Genomic DNA, 20191 nt, shown 5'->3' with positions numbered 1-20191 from the left:
CTGCAACTCATAGCGACCCTCTGTACAACAGTTCTGAAGCCTGACCTGTCCTAAGCCTGTCTCACTGATTCTGACAGACCCACCACCGTTACCCCAGTTACCATGTCAATCCATCTCATCCAGGGTCTTCCTCTCCTGCGCTGTGCGTCTACCCTCCCTAGCATGATGTCCTTCTCCAAGAATTGTTCCCTCCTGGACACATGCCCAAAATATGTGAGAAGGAGCTTCAAAATCCTAGCCTCCAAGGAAAAACTTGGTTTCACCCTCTCCAAGATAGTTCTGTTTTTCTTGGTGGTCCATGGTGCTTTCCAGACTCTTCTGCAGCACCACAACTCAAAGGCATCAATTCTTCTTCTAGGTCATCCTTAGTCATTGTCCATCTCTCTGATGTATAGCAAGTAATTGTGAAAACCAAGACCTAGATCAGATGCACCTTAGACTGGCAACATTTCTTCTCAATATTCTGGAGAAGTCCCTGACAGCAGATTTACCTAATACAATAATTTATTATAACTTGTGCCAATATTTGTCTGAATGTTTCATAGAATTCTTTAGGGAAGGTGTCTGAGTTCCCCCCGACCCAAGGCAGGAATCGAGGCATTATGACCTCTTCAATATCTTCCGTTGCTAAGATTCTGTTCAAATTTTCTACCTCAGTTTGTGATAATCTATGTAAATAGAATGATTATTGATATTTCTCCGTTTCTTCTGGGTTTCCAGGTAAATTGGAGTATAGTTTTTCATAATATTTTGTTAGGATCATTTTTATGTCACTAGATCCTTTTGTAATGTTACCCATTTCAATACTTGTTTGATTATATTAATCTTCCTTTCTTTTTAAATTTGGCCAGTGTTTTGTTGATCCTTTCAAATAACCACCTTCTGGAAAGATCCAGAGTGAAAAACTGTGTATATAAACTTTGTAAGTAAACCAGTATAAAATTTAAAGTGATAACAAAAAAGAAACCACCTTATGATACTTCTGATTTTTCTATTATTTTTCTTTTAACTGTTTTTATTTTTGCTATTTAATTTCTTCTGGTGTCTGTGGGCTTAATCTGCTCCTCTTTTTACTATGTTTTTGATTTGTAGGGTTAAGATTCTGATTTTGGCCCTTTATGAATTTTTTATTTGTAGGGGGTTTTTTGTTTTTCTTTTTTAAAATTTATTTGCTCACAAAGTTCATATACATTATGTTTCACACTATTCTTTATTCATATTGTTTTTCATACATATCTATTTATATCTTTTTTATTGAGATATTAATGAAAGTTTATAGAGAACTTGGATTTCCATTCATTCATTGTTGGACATATTCCTCCCTGCCTGACTTTCCTCCCTCGTTCATCTCCTCTTTGGGGAAAAAAAATATTTCATTGTTATACAACACCCTCCCCAGTCCACTTTACTATGCAGCTCTTATTCTGGACTCTTGTTATGCAAATAATACCTAATCATATCCCTTTTAAACAGTTCTCTCCCTCATCTGTTCCAATGCAGTGTACATTATTTATCCTCTCTTTTCTTAGTTTCCCCCTAACTCTGATGTCAGTTTTATTTTATAACAGTGGCATATGCAATATTTGTCCTTTTGTGACTGAGATATTTCATTCAGCATAATGTCCTCCAGGGTACTAATTTTGTATAATATTTCATGAATTCTTTGTTTTTCAATGCAGCATAGTATTCCAGTCCTTGGAGAGGGACATCATGCTTGGTAAGGTGGAGGGACGGCGCAGGAGGGGAAGGCCCCCTATGAGCTGGATTGATTCAGTGACTGGGGTAATTGGGATGGGTGTATCGGAGACAGTGCAATTGGCACAGGACAGAGCAGAGTTTAGGGCTGTTGTACATAGGGTCGCTATGAGTTGCAAGTGACTCGACTGCACATAACAACAACAACAACAACAACAACAAGACTTGCTTTATACCTTAAGTACAGTCAATTTGGAAAATTATCCATGTGTATAGAAGAAGTATATGCACTGTGTTGCAGTTGGATGAAGTGTTGTGTATGTCTATGAGCCTGACTGGTTGTGTTATTTAGATCTCTTGTATCTTTGTTAATTTTCTTTCTAGGTGTGCTGATGATGTCCATTGTTGAAACGGATATATTACATTCCCCTAGTATTGTGGTAGAACAGTATATTTTTCTTCTTAATTTTGTTAGAAATTTAAAAATGTGTTTTGGAACACTCTCATTGTATGTATAAATATTTATTATGGCTACAAACTCCTGGCAGATTGACCCTTTAGTCATTGCCCTTCCTTGTCTCTTTTGAAGGAGTTTGATTTAAAATGTGTTTTATCAGGGATTATTATTGCCATTCGTCCTCTCTTTTGTTTACTGTTTGCTTGATGTTTTTTCTATAGTTTATTTTTTTCCCCATTTATATCATTGCTGCTAAAATGTAAGCAAATATTTCTTGTAGGCAACATATTGTTGAATTATTTTTTAAAAAATACCCATTTTTCTGAAAAATGGTACAATTACTATGGAAGGCAGTTGACACTTTCTCAAAAAGTTAGAACTAGAAATATCATTTGATTTAGCTACCCCACAATGTCAAATATGTCCCAAAGAAATCAGATCTGTGACAAAAATATGCACACCCATATTTATTGTAACATTATACATAATAGCAATGAGATGGAAGCAGGCCAAGCACACATCAACAACCAAGTGTATAGAGACACTATGGTACATTCAAACAATGGAATATTATACAACACTGAGAAACAATGAACTAAAAAAACACCACTATAATATAGATGAGTCTGGAAGACTTATGCTGAGTGGAAATATCTGAGACACAAAAGGATGAACACTGCTGCAACAATAAGATAACACCAATTATGTTCCTCATATTGTGTTGTTATAACAACAGGATAAATATAGGAGGTAGGAAGAGTGGGAAAAGAATAGATAGATAGTGAGCAGTACCCTTGAAAGAGTAAAAGGAAAGACAATCGAAAAGGAATGGACGATTGGAAATTATGTGTATGACAATTAGTAGCCTGGAGCAGGACAAGCATTATGAAGGAAATTAGGGAGAGGAGGGGAGGAAAATGTGCTTGTGTGAATGAATGAAAATCAATCTCTTTGTGAACTTCTAATAAAATAATTTTTTTTAAAAAATCCATTCTGCTACTCTAGACTTGACTGCTGCACTTCACCCATCTATACTTAGTATGATTATTAATGCTTACTGTCATTTTGTTATTCTTTGCTTTTGTGTTGATTATTTCTTTGTTTTGGTTTATTCTTGTGCTAAGCTCTATTTGTATATGCGCTATCATTTTATTTTGTTGATTTTGTGTTTACTAAATCTATACTTGGACAGGAGGCAGTTGTCAGAATACAGCAAGGAAACACTGCATTGTTCAAAATAGAAAGGGGTGTACACCAGGTATGTGTCCTAGCTCCATACCTTTTCAATCTATATGATGCAGAACTGATCATCTGGGAGGCTGGGCTCTATGAGGAGGAGTGTGGCATCAGGATTAGAGGAAGACTCATCAACAACCAGCATTATGCAGATAACACAGCCCTGCTTGCTGAAACTGAGGAGGACCTGAAACGCTTGCTGCAGAAGGTCAGAGACTGCAGAATTCAATATGGACTGAAGCTCAATGTAAGATCAATATAAAAAAATCAATAGGATTCCTCTACAGCAATAAAGAGAACTCAGAGAAGGAAATCAAGAAAGCAATATCATTTATAATAGCCAACCACAAATTGAGACGCTTGGGAGTGAACCTAACTAGAGATACAAAAGACCTATACAAAGAAAACTACAGTGTATTTCTGCAAGACACAAAAAGACCTAAAGAAATTAGAAAAATGTGTCCTGTTCATGGATAGGAAGACTCAATATGTTGAAAATGACAATCCTACCAAAAACAATCTACATATTCAATGCAATCCCAGTCCAGATATCAAATTCCTTTTTCAAGGAGACTGAAAGGGAAATTATCAAATTTATTTGGAGAGGCAAGAGACCCCAAGTAAGCAAAACACTTCTGAGAAACAAAAATGAGGTTGGAGGCATAGCACTCTCTGATCTCAAAACCTACTACACAGCAGTAGTAACCAAAACAGCATGGTACTGGTACAATGACAGGCACATAGACCAATGGAACAGAATCGAGAAACCAGAAATTAATCCATCTGTCTATGGCCAACTGATAGTCAACAAGGAAAAAACCTATCAAAATGGGGAAATGACAACCTCTTCAACAACAGGTTTGAGAAGCTATGATACATTCACACAATGGAATACTATGCAGCACACAGGATCAATGATTTTGTAAATTATTACCTAACTTGGGAGGGACTGGAGAGCATTATGCTGAGTGAACTAACTCAGTCCCACAAGGATAAAGATTGTATAAAACCATTACTGTATCATGAGTATACAGATCCAAGAGGCGTGTAAGAGGATGGAAGCAGAGGGATGAGGATGTGCAGTGGGAGTGGGAGATTAATTAGGGTGTTGTAAAATTTGTTGGGTGTGGGGAATGAGGGAAATTGAAAGAATTTTTTTTCTTGAAAATAATGCATTCAAATTCTGTAAATAAACTGGTTGTTGTTGACTGCCTTTGAGTCAAGCACGACTCATAGTGACCCTATGAAAAAAAGGCCTGAAGACTTTCTATAACTATTGACATTAACATTGACATAAAATTCATAGAGTTTCCAGAGGCATGTTGTTCAGGAGGGAGATGCCACTCCTTACTTCCAAAAGAAACGAGTAGACAATTAAAAAATAAATAAAACAAAGATTCTCATCACTGGGCCGATTGGCAACATCGTGATAGATGGTGAAGAGATTGAGATTGTTAACAGCTTTAGTTTGCTTGGCTCCACAATCAAGACTCTTGGTACCAGCAGCCAAGAAATTAAAAGATGAATTGCACTGAGAAAGGCTGCTCTCAGGGACCTCTCCAGAGTACTGAAGAGCAACAATGTTAGTCTGGAGACTAAGGTATGCCTGATCCAGGCCATAGTCTTTGCAGTTACTTACATGCTATACATCAGAAAGCTGTTCAATGACGAGGGATGATAGTAGGAGAATTGATGCCTTTGAGCTGTGGTGCTGGAGAAGAGTATTAAATATACCATGGACTGCAAGGAGAACAAACAGGTTCATCCTTGAGATGGTGAAATCAGGCTGCTCCTTGGAGGCAAGTATACTGAAGCTTCACTTGACATACATTGGGCATCTTGCAAAGAGGAACTAGTCCTTGGAAAGGGACATCATGCTTGAAAGGGTGGAGGGACAGCGCAAGAGAGGAAGATCCTCCATGAAATGCATTGATTCAGTGACTGAAGTAATGAGGGTAGGGTGTGTCAGAGACAATAGGATTGGCACAGGATAGAGCAGGGTTCAGGGTTGCTATGAGTCATAAACAACTTGACAGCACATAACAAGACTTTTTAATTTCCTGATTTATTTTGATGTGTTGTTAGTTACTGTTTGGTGCTGTCAAGTCAAGTACAACTCTTAACAACACTGTGTACAAGAGATCTGAACCGTATCCTATCGTGTGGCATCCTCACCATCTCTGACATATTTGAGTCCATTGCTTCAGTCTCTGTGTCAATCCATTTCACTGAGGGTCTACCTTTTTTTAGCTCACCCTCTACCTTTCCAAGCATGATGTCCCTTTCCAAAAAATAGCTTCTACTAGCAACATTCCCACAGTGAGACAAAGTTTCATCACCTTTGCCTCCAAGAAGCATTCTAGCTGTACTTTCTCCAAGATACATCTTTTTATTCTTTTGGCAATCCATGGAATATTCAGTACTCTTCTCCCACATCAGAGCTCAAAAACATTCATTCTTCTTCTGTCATCCTTATTCATTGTCAGATGTATAATAAGTGATAGAAAAGACCACGGCCAAAATAGTTGTGTTGTTGTTGTTGATTGTTTTCGAGTCGAGCACAACTCATAGCGATCCTATGAACAAAAGACCTGGAGCCCCTCTACAACTGTCATAATTTATCAAAGTTCATAGAGTTTTCAGAGGCATGTTATTTAGTCATACCTTATTCTTCAAGCTGACATCTTTGCTCCACAGTACTTTAAAGAAGTCCCTTTCAGCAGATGTTCCCAATGCAGTAAGTCTGTTTCCTGATTGCTTGTACCAAAGGTGTTGATTGTGGATCATATTAAGATGAAACCATTCACTGTTTCAATCTTTTCTCCATCTATTGTGATGTTGCTTATTGGTTCAGTGGTGAGGTTGAGATGCAATCTATATTGAAGACTATAGTCTTTGATCGTCTGTAACAGGCTTTGCAAATCATCTAGCAAAGGAGGTTGTGTCATTTGCATAACATAGGCTGATAAATCTTCCTCCAATCTTGATGTTATACTTCTCTTTATAAAATTCAGCTTCTTTAATATTTTGGTTAGCATGCAGATTGAATAAGTATGGAGAAAGGATACAACAACCATGATGCACCCTTTCCTGATTTTAAACCATGCAGTGTTCCCTTGCTATGTTCAGACAACTTCTTGGTCTAGGTGTAGGTTTTATATGAGCATAATTATGTGTTCTGGGATTCCCTTTTTTCTCAATGTTAGCCATATTTGTTATGATCCATACAGCCTGGGTTGATGCTATTGTATGTTCTAATCCCAGGCTGTTGTGTGACAGACATCTTTGGTTCTCTGGAGAATTTTTTATTATTTCTGGTAGAGTTAATCTAGCTTTTACAAATTCCCTTTCTTTCTGTTTATTTGTTATTGTTGTGTACTAAGCACTCAAGGGAAGATTGCCCATTTTTTCCTGTGGAGCAGCTGGTGGAATTGAACTGATTACCGCTAAGCCACCAGATCTCCCTTCTGTTTATCTAGGCAATCCTAATTTATTTACTACATTTGAGAGATCATTTTTCTGGATATATTATTTAAATTTCATTTATTACCCAGGAGGTTTTCTTCTATTACTTAAAATTTGGCAAATCTTATCTTTCAGGGTTTTATATATGTCACTCCATTGCCTCCTTTCTGAAATGGCTTCTGCCAATAAATTATTATTTAATCTTACTTGGCTCTGTTGTAGGAAATATTTTGTTTGTCATGAATTGCTCTCAGATTTCTTACTTTGTCTCTGGTTTTTGGAAAGTTTGATTATGCTCCATCTTGGAAATTTTTCTTTTGGGGTCTATTGTTTTTGGAATTCATTACACTTCTTGGATGGAAATACTCTTGATTTTCATGATAGAGGAAAGTTTTCTGCCAGCAAATCTCCAAAGATTCTCTTCTATTCTCTCAAAAGTTCCTCTTGTTCTAAAAATTCCAATCTGCTGTAGATTTTTCTTTATGATATTAGTCCACATAATTCTTAGACTTTCACTTTATTTTCCTTCATGCTTTTTATTTTCTGATTGTTCCTCAGAATATCCAGGAACTTACTCTTTATTTGGTTGATTATGTTTTCCATTAACTCCTATACTTCTTTGCCTTGTTGTGTTTATCTATTGCTAATATTTTCTTGTTACTCTTCCGGGTTTCTGATTGCCTATTTTGTAATTTTATTTTTATGTTGTTTTCCTGAATTCTTTTAGCATCTTCTCTGTTTTCCTTGATCTTTTTTGATGATTCTAGATTCTCACCACTGGACCAATTGGCAGCATCAGGATGGATGGCGAAGAGATTGAGATTGTTCACAGCTTCAGTTTGCTCAGCTCCACGGTCAACGCTCTTGGCACCAGCAGCCAGGAAATAAAAAAAACGTATTGTGATGAGAAAGTCTGCTGTTAGGGACCTCTCTAAAGTACTCAAGAGCAACGGTCTCTCTCTGGAGACTAAGGTGCGCCTGATATAGGCCATGGTCTTTACAATCACTTGTTATGCATCAGAGAGTTGGACAATGACTGGAGAGGACAGAAGGAGAATTGATGTCTTTGAGCTGTGGTGCTGGAGAAGAGTATTGAATGTACCATGGACTGCCAAGAAAACAAACAGATTCATCCTGGAGAGGGTTAAACCAAGCTACTCCTTGGAGGCAAGGATTCTGGTGCTTCGTCTGACATACTTTGGGCATGTTGCAAGGAGGGAGAGGGACATCATGCTTGGGAGGGTGGAGGGATGGCACAAGAGGGGAAGACCCTCTATGAGATGGATTGATACAGTGACTGGGGTAATTGGTATGGGTGTGTCAGAGGCAGTGCGGTTGGCAGAGGATAGAGCAGGGTTTAGGGCTGTTGTACATAGGGTTGCTATGAGTTGCAAATGACTCAACGGCACATAACAACAACAACAACAACAATAACATATGTGTATGTTGTTGTTATGTACCGTGGAGTGGGAATGGACTCACAGCTGACCTTTCAATGGTTACCAGAGCCTACAAATTATACAGGAGCAGATTGCCCATCTTTCTCTAGCAGAGCAGCAGGTGGAGTTTAACCACATGACTTTGGGATGGCAATACTTACTATTAAGCCACAAGAGCTCTTGTGCTCGTGCTCTCTCTCCTCTGTCTATAATCTATCTGTCTCTCTATCTATCTATCCATCTCTTTTTAAATTACTTATTTGACAGGCAGGAAGGATGTGCTATATTGGGTGATAGTCTAGAAGCACTGACACTCTCATCATCTGTCTCTGAGTGGGCAGAGAAGAAGTTGATAGTATGAATGCAGATCTCTGTTCACCAATCATGCAGAATTGCTGAGGTGAGGCTGGTTTAACATTAGTTTCCATCTGTGACTAATTCAGTGGCATGAGCAGGAGTAATGGCATTCGTTGAGTGGGCAGAGTGGTAGGTATAGTGGATATGTTCGGTGAGCATGCTCTCATCTCCGTGCTCACAAGGTGGGTTGTGGGTTGGGTAAGCAACTCAAAGATCAGACACTTCTCTTTTTACTGGAGTAGGGTTATGGGGTGGTGGGTGAGGTTGAGAGTTGATGTTACCAGAGGGACTCATCAGAGTGGCTTTGCATCACTCAGACAAATGTGCTTCTAGGTTGTGATTGAGATCAGGTGGAGAGATGCATTGTGACCAATGCTTCTTGGGAAATGAACAACAACAATAGATTGACTAGGTATGGAAATAGACTACAACCCTGACATGCTCTCTTCTTAATTTTAAACCATGTAGTGTTTCCTGGCTATGTTCACACAACAGCCTCTTGGTCTAGGTGTAGGTTTCTCATGAGCACAATTAAGTGCTCTGGCATTCTCATTTTTCTCAATGATAGCCATAACATCTTATGAACCACGGTCAAATGCGTTTGAATGGTAAATAAAGCATAAATAGACATTCTCCTAGTATTCTTTACAGCCAGCCAGCATCCATCTGACATCAGCAATGATATCCTTGGTGCCATGGCCTCTTGTAGATCCTACTTGAACTTCTGATAGTTTCCTATCTATATAATGTTCTAGACATTTTTAAATGTTCTTCAGCAGTATTTTGCTTGCATATGATATTAACAATATTGTTTGCTAGTTTTCACATTCTGTTGGACCACCTTTCTTGGGAATGGGAACAAATATGGACCTCTTCCAATCCATTGGCCAGGCAGCTAGCCTCCAAATTTCCTGGCATAGACTGGTGAGTGCATCCAGGGCTGTCTCTATTAATTGAAACAAATCAGTTGGTATCCCATTGATTCCTGGGGCCTTATTATTATTATTTTTTTTTTTTGCCAATGCCTTTAGGGCCTTCAGTGCAGCTTCAACTTAGTCCTTTATTACATATGGCCCCTGTTCAAGTTTTTCAATGTCATCAGTTCTCTTTGGTACAATGACTCTGTGTATTCCCTCCATCTTCTTTTGATGCTTTCTGTCATTCAGTATATTGCCCACAGCATTTTTCAATATTGTGACTCAAGGGTTAGGTTTTTTTTTTTCCTGTTTTCTCAGCTTGAGAAATGCAGAGTGAGTTCTTCCCTCTGTATTCTCCAATTCCAGCTATCTGAACACTCCTTTATAATATTTTGTTTTGTTTTCTCAAGATGCCCTTTGAAATCTTCTGTTCAGCTCTTTTACTTTGGCATATTTTCTCCTTGTTTTGATGTCTCGTCACTCTAGGGCAATTTTCATAATCTCTTCTGACATTCAGTTTGGTCCCCCCCCCTTTCCCCTCTATCTTTGTAATGACATTTTGCTTTCTTCATGGATGATATATCACAACTCTTCTGATCTTTGATCATTGGTGTTCAATGCTTCAAACCTATTCTTAAGATGATTTTGAAATTCAGGTGTAATAGATTCAAGAACATATTTTTGGTTCTTATGGACTTCTTTTCATTGTCTTTGGACTCAATTTGAACTTGCACATGAGTAATTAATGGCTGGCCCACAGTCCATCCGTGGCCTAGTTTTGACTACTGATAAGGGGCTTCTCTGATGATTTTTTCCACAGATGTAGTCATTCTGATTCCTATGCAGGCCATCATGTGAGGTCCATGTGAGGTCACAATTTGTATTTTTTAAAAAAGGTATTTTCAATGAATAAATCACTGAAAATACAAAATTTGATCATTCTATTTCCAGCCTCATTTCCTTCACCAAGTCCATGCTTTCTGAGTACTGTCCTTTCTTCATTGTTTCTAACTTTGGCCTAGTAAATACTTATATTATGACCTAGTAAAAGGTCAATTTTTAGAGAGATTTCATATTTGAGTGTAAGATTGTATAACTACCTGTTTTTTAAAATGTAATTTTTGTTCAAGTCTATGTAATTGCTAGATTCAGAAGTTTTAGCTTTAAGTCTCCATATTTTTATATAAATATAACATCATCTCTGTTAGTCATGAAATATGAGACTAATTTCAGTTGTTTAAAGTATGTTTTAAATGTACAGATATGATTGTATGCATTAGAAATATTATATTATTAAGAATATATGCCAATTAGTCTTCCAAGTGTACATATTTTTGTTACAAAATACACTAAGATAAGGAGATCATGATATATTTATATTTCCATCCAAGGAGGGACTGGTCCTTGGAGAGGGACATCATGCTTGGGAGAGTGGAGGGACGGTGCAGGAGAGGAAGACCCTCAATGAGATGGATCAATTCTGTGAGTAGAGTGGTGGGAATGAGTGTGTTTGAGACGGCAAGGTTGGCACAGGATAGAACGGCATTTAGGGCTCTTGTACAGAGGGTCGCTATGAGCCGCAAGCGACTCAAAGGCATGTAACAACAACAACAACAATCCTAACACATTCTCTTGGAGTGTGTGATATTACCATAGCAAATATTGAATCTTCTTCACTTTGTTAAAGATTCTTGCTACCTTCTCATATTACAAGAATACTAAACAGAGCTAAAACTTGAAGTGAAAAGTTAGTAAAATAGAAGCTTCCAGAAGATTTCCTGGGTCTTATTAAATAAGCTTGCAAGTTGATGCTATGGCACTAAAAGCTTGTGCTGCCTTAAATTGAAGCTCTGTTACATGAGGTTCAAGCTTCATGTAACTAAAAACCATAGCCATTGAATTGATTGCAACTCTCAGTGTCCTTACAGGACCCAATTCAACTGCCCTGTATGGTTTCCAAGGATGTAAAGGTTTAAAAGTAGACTGCCACATCTTTCTCCCATGGAACAGCTGGTGGGCTCTAACTGCTAATCTTTCTGTTAGCAGTCCAACACTTTAACCACCGCCATGTATGCTTCTTCAAGCTTCAGTTATGGTTGTTAGGTGCTTTCAAGTCAACTACGACTCATCGCAACCCTATGAACAACAGCCTTCAACCTTGCCCTATCCTGTGCCATTCTCCTTATATCAGTCCTGCTCAAGCCCACTGCGGTAGTCACTGCATCATTTCAGGGTCTTCCTCTCTTTCGCCCACCATCTACGTTCCCGGCACAATGTCTTTCTCTGCATTGTATGGAAGATCATAGCAGGGTATCATAGAAATCTGAAGATGAATAAGTCTTGGCTGGATATCCTTATTTGGCTTATTTGAAAGACCTTAAAGAAAATGATTTGTTGTACTTGGCCCTGATTTAATTTGTAATGAGTCTAAGAAACTAAAGAGTCACTATCATGGGGTTCCAGATTGAAATATCTCCCTCTCTCTGTTATTATTATATTTGCTTTTACCTTTGATGTGATGCCTTTAAAGTAGAACAGAGCCTATTATCCACATGCAAGCAAATGGAAACTATCATGTTTCAAAATCTTAAATTTCCCAGCTGTCCATGATTTATATCTAAGTTCTAACTAATTCCATCTCTTGCTTGCAATTTCAGAAGTTTGCAGGGGTGAGAGTGGTGAACGGACATAGTTTCCCTGGGGAAGACACTCCGTGTGTTTGACAACTGAGTTAGCTTCTAGATATTTTAGGAATTGGTGAATATTGTGACTTTTTCTTTGGTAGTTTGATTGTGGACATTAAGATGCCTTTAGATATAATTTTCTTAGTTTTCTTTCTACATCACAAAGCAGGTAATTATTTTCTGTTATTCAGATTCAGATAAAGAAATGATATTTTAAGTCATTTTAGGAGATGTTCAGAGGTGAGAATATGGAAGCACGCTTTAGGAAAAAGTTGACATAGGGTCACTGTGAGTCACAGGAATCTCGATGTCATATGACAACAACAACATTTAAACAAATGAAATGCATTTAAGAATGTCAAACCTACAGCATATTAATGATATTAAGATGAAACTTGGAGATTTATGTATTGCAAAGATGACATTTTATACGTTGCTTAATCTCCTCAAGTGTACCACTAGAAACTGGCCAACAATGGGAAAGCATAGGATTGCTGGAACCCTAGAGACAAGGATACTCTAGATGCTTCATTCTAATTTTCCAGCTCTCAGGAGTTATAATGCACTACTCATCAATAGTAAGTAAAAGAGTAAGTTACAAAGATGAACTGCAGACATCAGCTAAGGCACCAATTTCCCAAGTGGAACCCAAACTGTCAACAGCTGAGACTAAAGGAACTAGCTTCTTTCAATCCATCAGTCATACTGAAAAGTTGATTGAGAAACATTCCCACAGAGGTCCTGTAACAGCACACCTACCCTACCAAGATTTGAGGTGGGATAGGTAAAGTTCAGTAGTATACCAGTTTGTTGGTATACCAATAGGCAAAATCCAGACTGGCAAACTATTCATCAAATAGCTTGATGTTTTCTATAAGTAAATTTTAAAGAAAAGGAGAAGGATGAAGGACAAATTTATAGATTAGAAGCAACTTAAAAGATATATCTAACTTTTTACAATGGCTAACACTAAAATATACTTTTTAGGAATTGACATTTAAGTGAGAAAACTAGAAATTTAAAATGAAACAAAAAACAAGAAATCGTTGCTTGAAGCTTGAGCTTTGAGTAGCTTCTTTCTTTTTTCTTTTTTGAATCGGTTTTTTTTGGTGGGTATTTTTTGTTTGTTTTTTTTAAAATTTATTTATTTTTTATTATTAATTTCAATGAAAATTTACAGAGACTTTGGATTTCCATTCATTCATTGTTGAGCAGCTTATTTCTGATTCAATCAAGGCCAATGAAGTGAAATTGGAATGGGCCTGAATTTGTAACACATGGGTTAATCAGAATGTTACTAGAACAGGAAAAATTACCAGTCATCTAAAAACAACTGGAACAGTACATTGACAGAGTACTTCCAGTATTCAAGCTGGGTTTAGAAGAGACTGTGGCTCCGGGAATATCATTGTTGATGTCAGATGGATCCTGGCTGAAAGCAGAGAATACTAGATGAATGTCTATGTGTTTTATTGACTATGTAAAGGCATTTGACTTTTTTTGGGTCCCAACAAACTATCACTACCATTGAAAAGGATGGGAATCCTAGAACTTTTAACTGTGCTCATAAAAAAAAAAAATCTATATTTAGACCAAGAAACTGCTGTGTGAACAGAGCAAGGGTTTAAAATCAGGAAGGGTGTGCATCAGGGGTGTATCTTTTCTTCATACCTATTCAATCTGTATGCTGAGCAAATAATTCATGAAGCCAGATTCTTTGAAGAAGATTGTGGCATCAGAAATGGAGGAGGACTCGTTGACAAATTGTGTTATGTATGTGACATTGCCTTGCTTACTGAAAGAAAGGAGGACCTAATGTGCTTGTTGCAGAAGATCAAAGCCTTCAATATGGATTGCATCTTAATATCAAGATAACAAAAGTCCTTTCTACTGGGCCAATGGACAACATTATGATATATGGAGAAAGGATTGAAACTGTTAATGATTTAATCTTGTTTGATTCCACAGTGAGTATCTGTGGTACCAGCAGTCAGGAAATCAGGAGATGCATTACTTTGTCAAGTCCACTGTCAGGGATCTCGTCAAAATACTGAAAAGCAATGATGTCAGGTTGAAGACTAAGGTTTGCCTGCTTTAGTGCATGGTATTTTCCATTACTTGCTATACATCTAAGAGCTGGACAGTGGGTAAGGATGACAGAAGAAGAATTGATGCCTTTGAGCTGTGGTTATAGAGAAGAGTACTGAATGTCCCATGGATATCAAAAGAATGAACAAGTGTGTCTTGGAAAAAGTGCAGCTCTTTCGAGGCAAGGATGGCAAAGATTTGTCTCTCATATATTGGACATGTTGCTAGGAAAGGCTATTATTTGGAAAAGGATATCATGCTTGGAAGGGTGGAGGGTCAGCAAAAGTGAGGAAGACCACAAACCAGATGGGTTGGTACAGTGAGTTCAGCAATGGCCTAAAGTGTATCAGAGATTGTGAGGAAGGCACAGGATTGGACAGAATTGAAATCTTTTGTTCATAGGGTCGCTATGAGTTGTACCCAACTTGACAGCACCTAAAACAACAACAAAAGAAACAATCGCTCCCTTAGAAAACAAGGACACAAACAACAACTTGACAGCACACAACTACAACAATGACAAGAAGCTGCACTGCAATCCTGAGGCATGTAGTTCAAGTCCACCAGTTCTTCTGTGGGAGAAGGATGGGCAATTCCCTCCCAAGTGATTAACTGCCTCTAAAAATCCGATGGAGGTCAGCTATGGGTCTATTGCAACTCTACAGTACACATAACAACAACAACAACCCTTTTCTGAGTCTCCCCTTGAGAGTTTCTGTCTATATATTTCCCCCTTCTGGTTATCATTCTATTTCACTTAATTTTCTAAAATTTCAATCTAGGGAACAGGGGACACAGGGTGCAAGAAAAAAAATTCAATCTGTTCTGATTTCACTTAATTTGCCATGACTGAACTGGTTTAGGACCAGTGTGAAACTTTGCTTGCAGCAGAGTTCTGGGCCTAGTCAACTATTTTTATTTAAGGAACACAAATTGATGATGCATGTGGAAGTTTTGCCCCAAATATGCTCTGAGGCCAGAAACAAGTGTTTCATGTCTTATTTTTTGTTCTATTTCAAAGCAAGAGTAATGTTATCAACCTGGCTTAAGATGTTATGAATTAGCAGTACATGATTTGATATTTAATCCAAATCTTAACAGTATGGGGCAAATTTACACAAGATTTCTTGGTCAAGAAACACAGTATAAACTGACATAACATTACAAACAGGCAGCCTGGGAACAGATAAAGCACAAGGGTGCAATTAGTTGATCATCAACAAGGAATGGGGCCCAGCTGCTAAACTGATATTCAAGGTCAAGTCTCCATTTTAGAGCAAAAGAGGCAACAGGAAAATTAACCACATAAAAATACAGGCACAGGAGTTAAGCTATAGAGACTGAGAAACAATGTGATAGCAAGACCAATGGCCAGAGTGACTCCATATAGTCTCCTTGGTTATGAAACTCAGGCTCCTGAATGTCCCCTTTATAATGAAATAGAATTTCTTTTTATTTTAAATTTTTGAAATTTTATTTTATACTGGTTTGTTTACAAAGTTCATAACATTGTTTTTTCATACCAACTTTATTCACATTGTGTATTACTCCCATTCATTATATTTTATAAAATTAATCAACACTGAAATCTGCCCATCATTCAGCAGATCTTTCCAGATCCCTGCTGGAACTTTCCCATTTCCTTTCCCCACTGCTCCCTCTATCCATGAATTTGTAGGACCCTGATTTCTCCCCTACCCATCCTCCTACCTTCCCTCCCCCCTTTGGATCCTTACACCCATTTTACTAGTTATCTATCTCTACAAGGATGGAATTAAATGGTATTTGTTTTTATGAGACTGAGTTCACTTAGCATAATGCTCTCCAGTCCCTCCCAAAATGATGTAGTGATTTTTCTAGAGAGCTCTGATGGCCTAGTGGTAAGAAGCTATACTGCAATCTCAAAGACACATGGTTGGAATCCACCAGCTGCTAGATGCTGGGGTAACATCATCATCATCATCATCATCATCATCATCATCCCGGTTCTAAAGTAGAGTAGTAAAACTTGTTTTATCAGAAAGTGGTAAATTCACGTGAGGAAAAAAAATGATAGGAAGATGTGTGGTAGGTTAAAAGCTCTGGCATGTCAATTGACATATTTCAGTAAACAGATGTTGCTTTGGACACGCTCACCAGGTTATGCCAAGAAATCTGGAGGACAAATACCTGGCCAACTGACTGGAAGAGATCAATATTTATTCCCATTTTTTTAAAAAAAAATTGACCTGACAGTGTGAAAATTATTGACCAATATTACTAATATCACACTCCAGCAAGGTTCTGCTAAAGAGTATCCAAAAACAACTGGAACAGTACATCAGGAGAGAATTGCCAGATGTGCAAGCTGGGTTTAGAAGAGGCCATGGAATTAGGGACATCATAACCAAGGTGAGATGTATTTTGACCAAAAACTGAGAGTACCGGAGGGATGTCTGTCTTTGTTTCATTGACTATGTAAAGACATTTGATTGTGTGGCTCACAACAAATTGTGGCTGACTCTGAGAAGAATGGATATCTCACAACACCTGATTATGCTCATGTGAAACTTGGACTAGGAACAGAGCAGAGAAACACAGCATGGTTCAGAATCAGGAAATGTGAGTGTAAGGGATGCATCCTACCTCCATACCTTTTCAATCTGTATAACAGATTATCCGAGACACGGCTCTATGAGGAGGAATGTGGCATCAGGATTGGAGGAAGAATCATCAACAATCTGCTTATGCAGATGACACAGCCTTGCTTGTTGGAAGTAAGAACAGGAGGAGTTTGCTATAGAAGGTCAAGAGCTGTAGTATTTAATCTTTATTGAAGCTCAACGTCAAGAAAAAAAAAAACACCCAAAGATTCTCGCCACTGGGCCAATTGACAGCTTCATAATAGATGGTGAAGAGATTGAGATTGTTAACAACTTCAGCTTGCTTGGTTCCACAATTAACTAACTCTCTTGGCACAAGCAGTCAGGAAATCAAGTCAAATTGCATCAGGAAAGTCTGTTGTCAGGGACATCTCCAGAGTACTGAAGAGCAATGATGTCAGTCTGGAGATTAAGGTGCACCTGATACAGGTCTTTGCAACTACTTGCTATGCATCAGAGAACTGGACAATGACTAAGGATAATAGAAGATAACTCTTCTACTGCCTTTGAATTGTGGTGTTGGAGAGAAGAGTGTTGAACATCCTGTTGACTGCCAGTAGAATAAACAGGTCTATCTTGGAGAGGGTGAAACCAAGCTGATCCCTCGAGACAAGGAATTTGAAGCTCCATCTCACATTCTTTGGACATGTGGCCAGAATGAACCAGTCCTTGGAGAAGGATATCATGTTTGGAAGGGTGCAGGGGCAGAACAGTAGCGGAAAACCCAGGATGAGATGGATTGGCTTAGTGACTGGAGGAGTGGAATTGGATCCGTCAGAGACGATGAGATTAGCTCAGGATAGGGCAGGGTTCAGAGCTCATATACATAGAGTTGCTATGAGTTGCAGGTGACTCAATGGCACATAACAACAACCCTAAGCATGTGTTAGTGTTTTTGTGTATATTGGGGGAGGGGGAAGAAAAAACTGTATAATGTTCAAGTAGCAGAACATTTGCAGTACAAGCCCAAGTTTGAATTCCACCTCTATAGGTAAGTAAGTTACTTAACTTGAATCTGTTTTCCCATCCATAAACTGGGGATAATGAATTTTGTAGGATTCTTTTGAGGCTCACAAGAGAAAATATACACAAACCACTTAGCACAATGCCTGATATAATGCCAAGGTTCCATCCATGATAATTATTGTGATTATACTTACTAATAACTTAAATTCTAGTGGCCTTAGAGTCATTGACCCAACTCTTTGTATTCCTGTCTTCACTCTGGAGCCCTACTATCATTGGATACCACTCTGTATGTTTACCCCTGTCATGCTGGACATACAGCCTTTGCACAGTGTGCCTGCTACAGAGTAGCAGGTGCATGGTGGTTCTATCTAGTTTTTAATTACCCAGCAAGTCAACTCAAGTTGTTGTCACCAGAGTTCTGGTGGTCTAGTGATAAGAATCTACACTGAAATCCCAAAGGCACACAGTTTGAATCCACAGCAGCTCTGAGGGAGAAGGATAGGTAATCTCCTTCTGTGCAATCATCTGCTTCTGAAAACATGCTGGAGGGTCAGTTTTGAGTTGGTTCCAACTTGACAATACATAACAATGAGGACAGACTGAGTCTGTAGTGGTAGGCTTGGAGGTAGCCAAGTGACTCAGTGGTAGAAATGGATTTATTCTTTTACTTAATCAAATACAGCCCTTTTTTCCTAATTATCCACTTCACCCCTTGCTATTCGATTAGATTTAGGCTCATGTTTTAAAGGCAAGAATCTCTTATAATTAGTGCGGTTTTTCTCCTATTGCATAACTTCAGAAATATCTAGATATCTCACTTTTTACAGTATTAAAATGAAAAGTGTTGTTCAAGTGATGCTGGCCTGATTTTTATATTAAAAGTGCCCCATCAACCTCTAACCTAATGATTTTAGCATTCACTGATGATCATTGTTTGGACCATTAGATGTGGGGTTTGGTGATTTTTCTAATTCTGCCATTTTCATCTGCACTGATTAGATGAAATTCTTTTACAAAGAAGAAATTTCCTTCAGCAACGATATGACTATTCTGAAATGCAGCTCTTTTAGAAGACAGGATATATAGCTAATACTTTTGTTTATCAATTTTCTGTGATTTGGTGTCCAAATCAGTAAGTGCCAAAGGAAACAAATGTGTTTTCATATTAGTTTATAATGAATTCTATTTATGGGTTTTAATAAATCGCAATGAATGATTTTTTGTAATATTAAAAGTATCCCATGTCAGCCAATGAAAGCTCTATGGATCATAATAGTTGAATTCTGTTGTACATAGAATCACCCTGAGTGGAAGAAATCATTGGTTGTGTTGTTGTTATTTGTCATTGAGTAGCCTTTAACTCATAATGACCCTGTGCACAGTAGTTCTGAATCAATGGTTGTTGTTACGTGCTGTCGAGTTTCCTGCAACTCATAGTGACCATATGTACAATAGCTCTGAATCCTGTCCTATCCTTGGCCAGTCTCACTGTCTCTGACACACCTGCCCCTATTACCACAGTCACTGTGTCAATCCATCTCATCCAGGGTCTTCCTCTCCTGCACTGTCCTTCCACCCTTCCAATCATGATGTCTTTCTCCCAGGACTGGACTGATCCCTCCTGGCAACCTGCCCAAAGTATGTGAGACAGAGCTTCAAAATCCTGGCCTCCAAGGAGAAACTTGATTTTACCTCTCCAAGACAGACCTATTTGTTCTCTTGGCTGTCCATGGTATGTTCAAGACTCTTCTTCAACACCATAACCTGGTTCAGGCACACCTTAGTCTCTAGACTGACATCTTTGCACTTTAGCACTCTAATAATGCCATGACAGCAGGGTCCCCTTCAAGTTGTGTCCTAAAGCATTTTGACACACCCACAGTGATTGCTGATAGCTCCCTTAATTTTAGCACAAGAGTCCATAAGACTCACCTAGTACCTAGTACTATACCTGTCTCAAGACGTTTAATCAGTCATTTTCTGTAAGGAACTGTGGTTTTGTTTAGTGGGGAAAATTTTCAGGGATTGCATACAATATGGATTTCATGAGTTCTAATTGCTATAAGGTGGGCATTATTCTAGACCTTTTCTGTGTTCAGAGCTAGAAATTACTTTTCATGAAGGAGGAGGAAAAGAAATTCCTCCCCCACTCCCAATATCCAAAGCATTTTATTTCAGATGTGGGAGAAAGCAGTGAAATTCTTCTCAAAAACTGCTTCCTATCTAGCAGTGGTCATTACAT

Source organism: Elephantulus edwardii, unplaced genomic scaffold (genome assembly GCF_000299155.1).
Source record: "Elephantulus edwardii isolate Elephantulus edwardi_28Jun2011 unplaced genomic scaffold, EleEdw1.0 scaffold00131, whole genome shotgun sequence".
Lineage (NCBI taxonomy): Eukaryota > Metazoa > Chordata > Mammalia > Macroscelidea > Macroscelididae > Elephantulus > Elephantulus edwardii.
Note: the sequence above shows the minus strand (reverse complement) of the source record.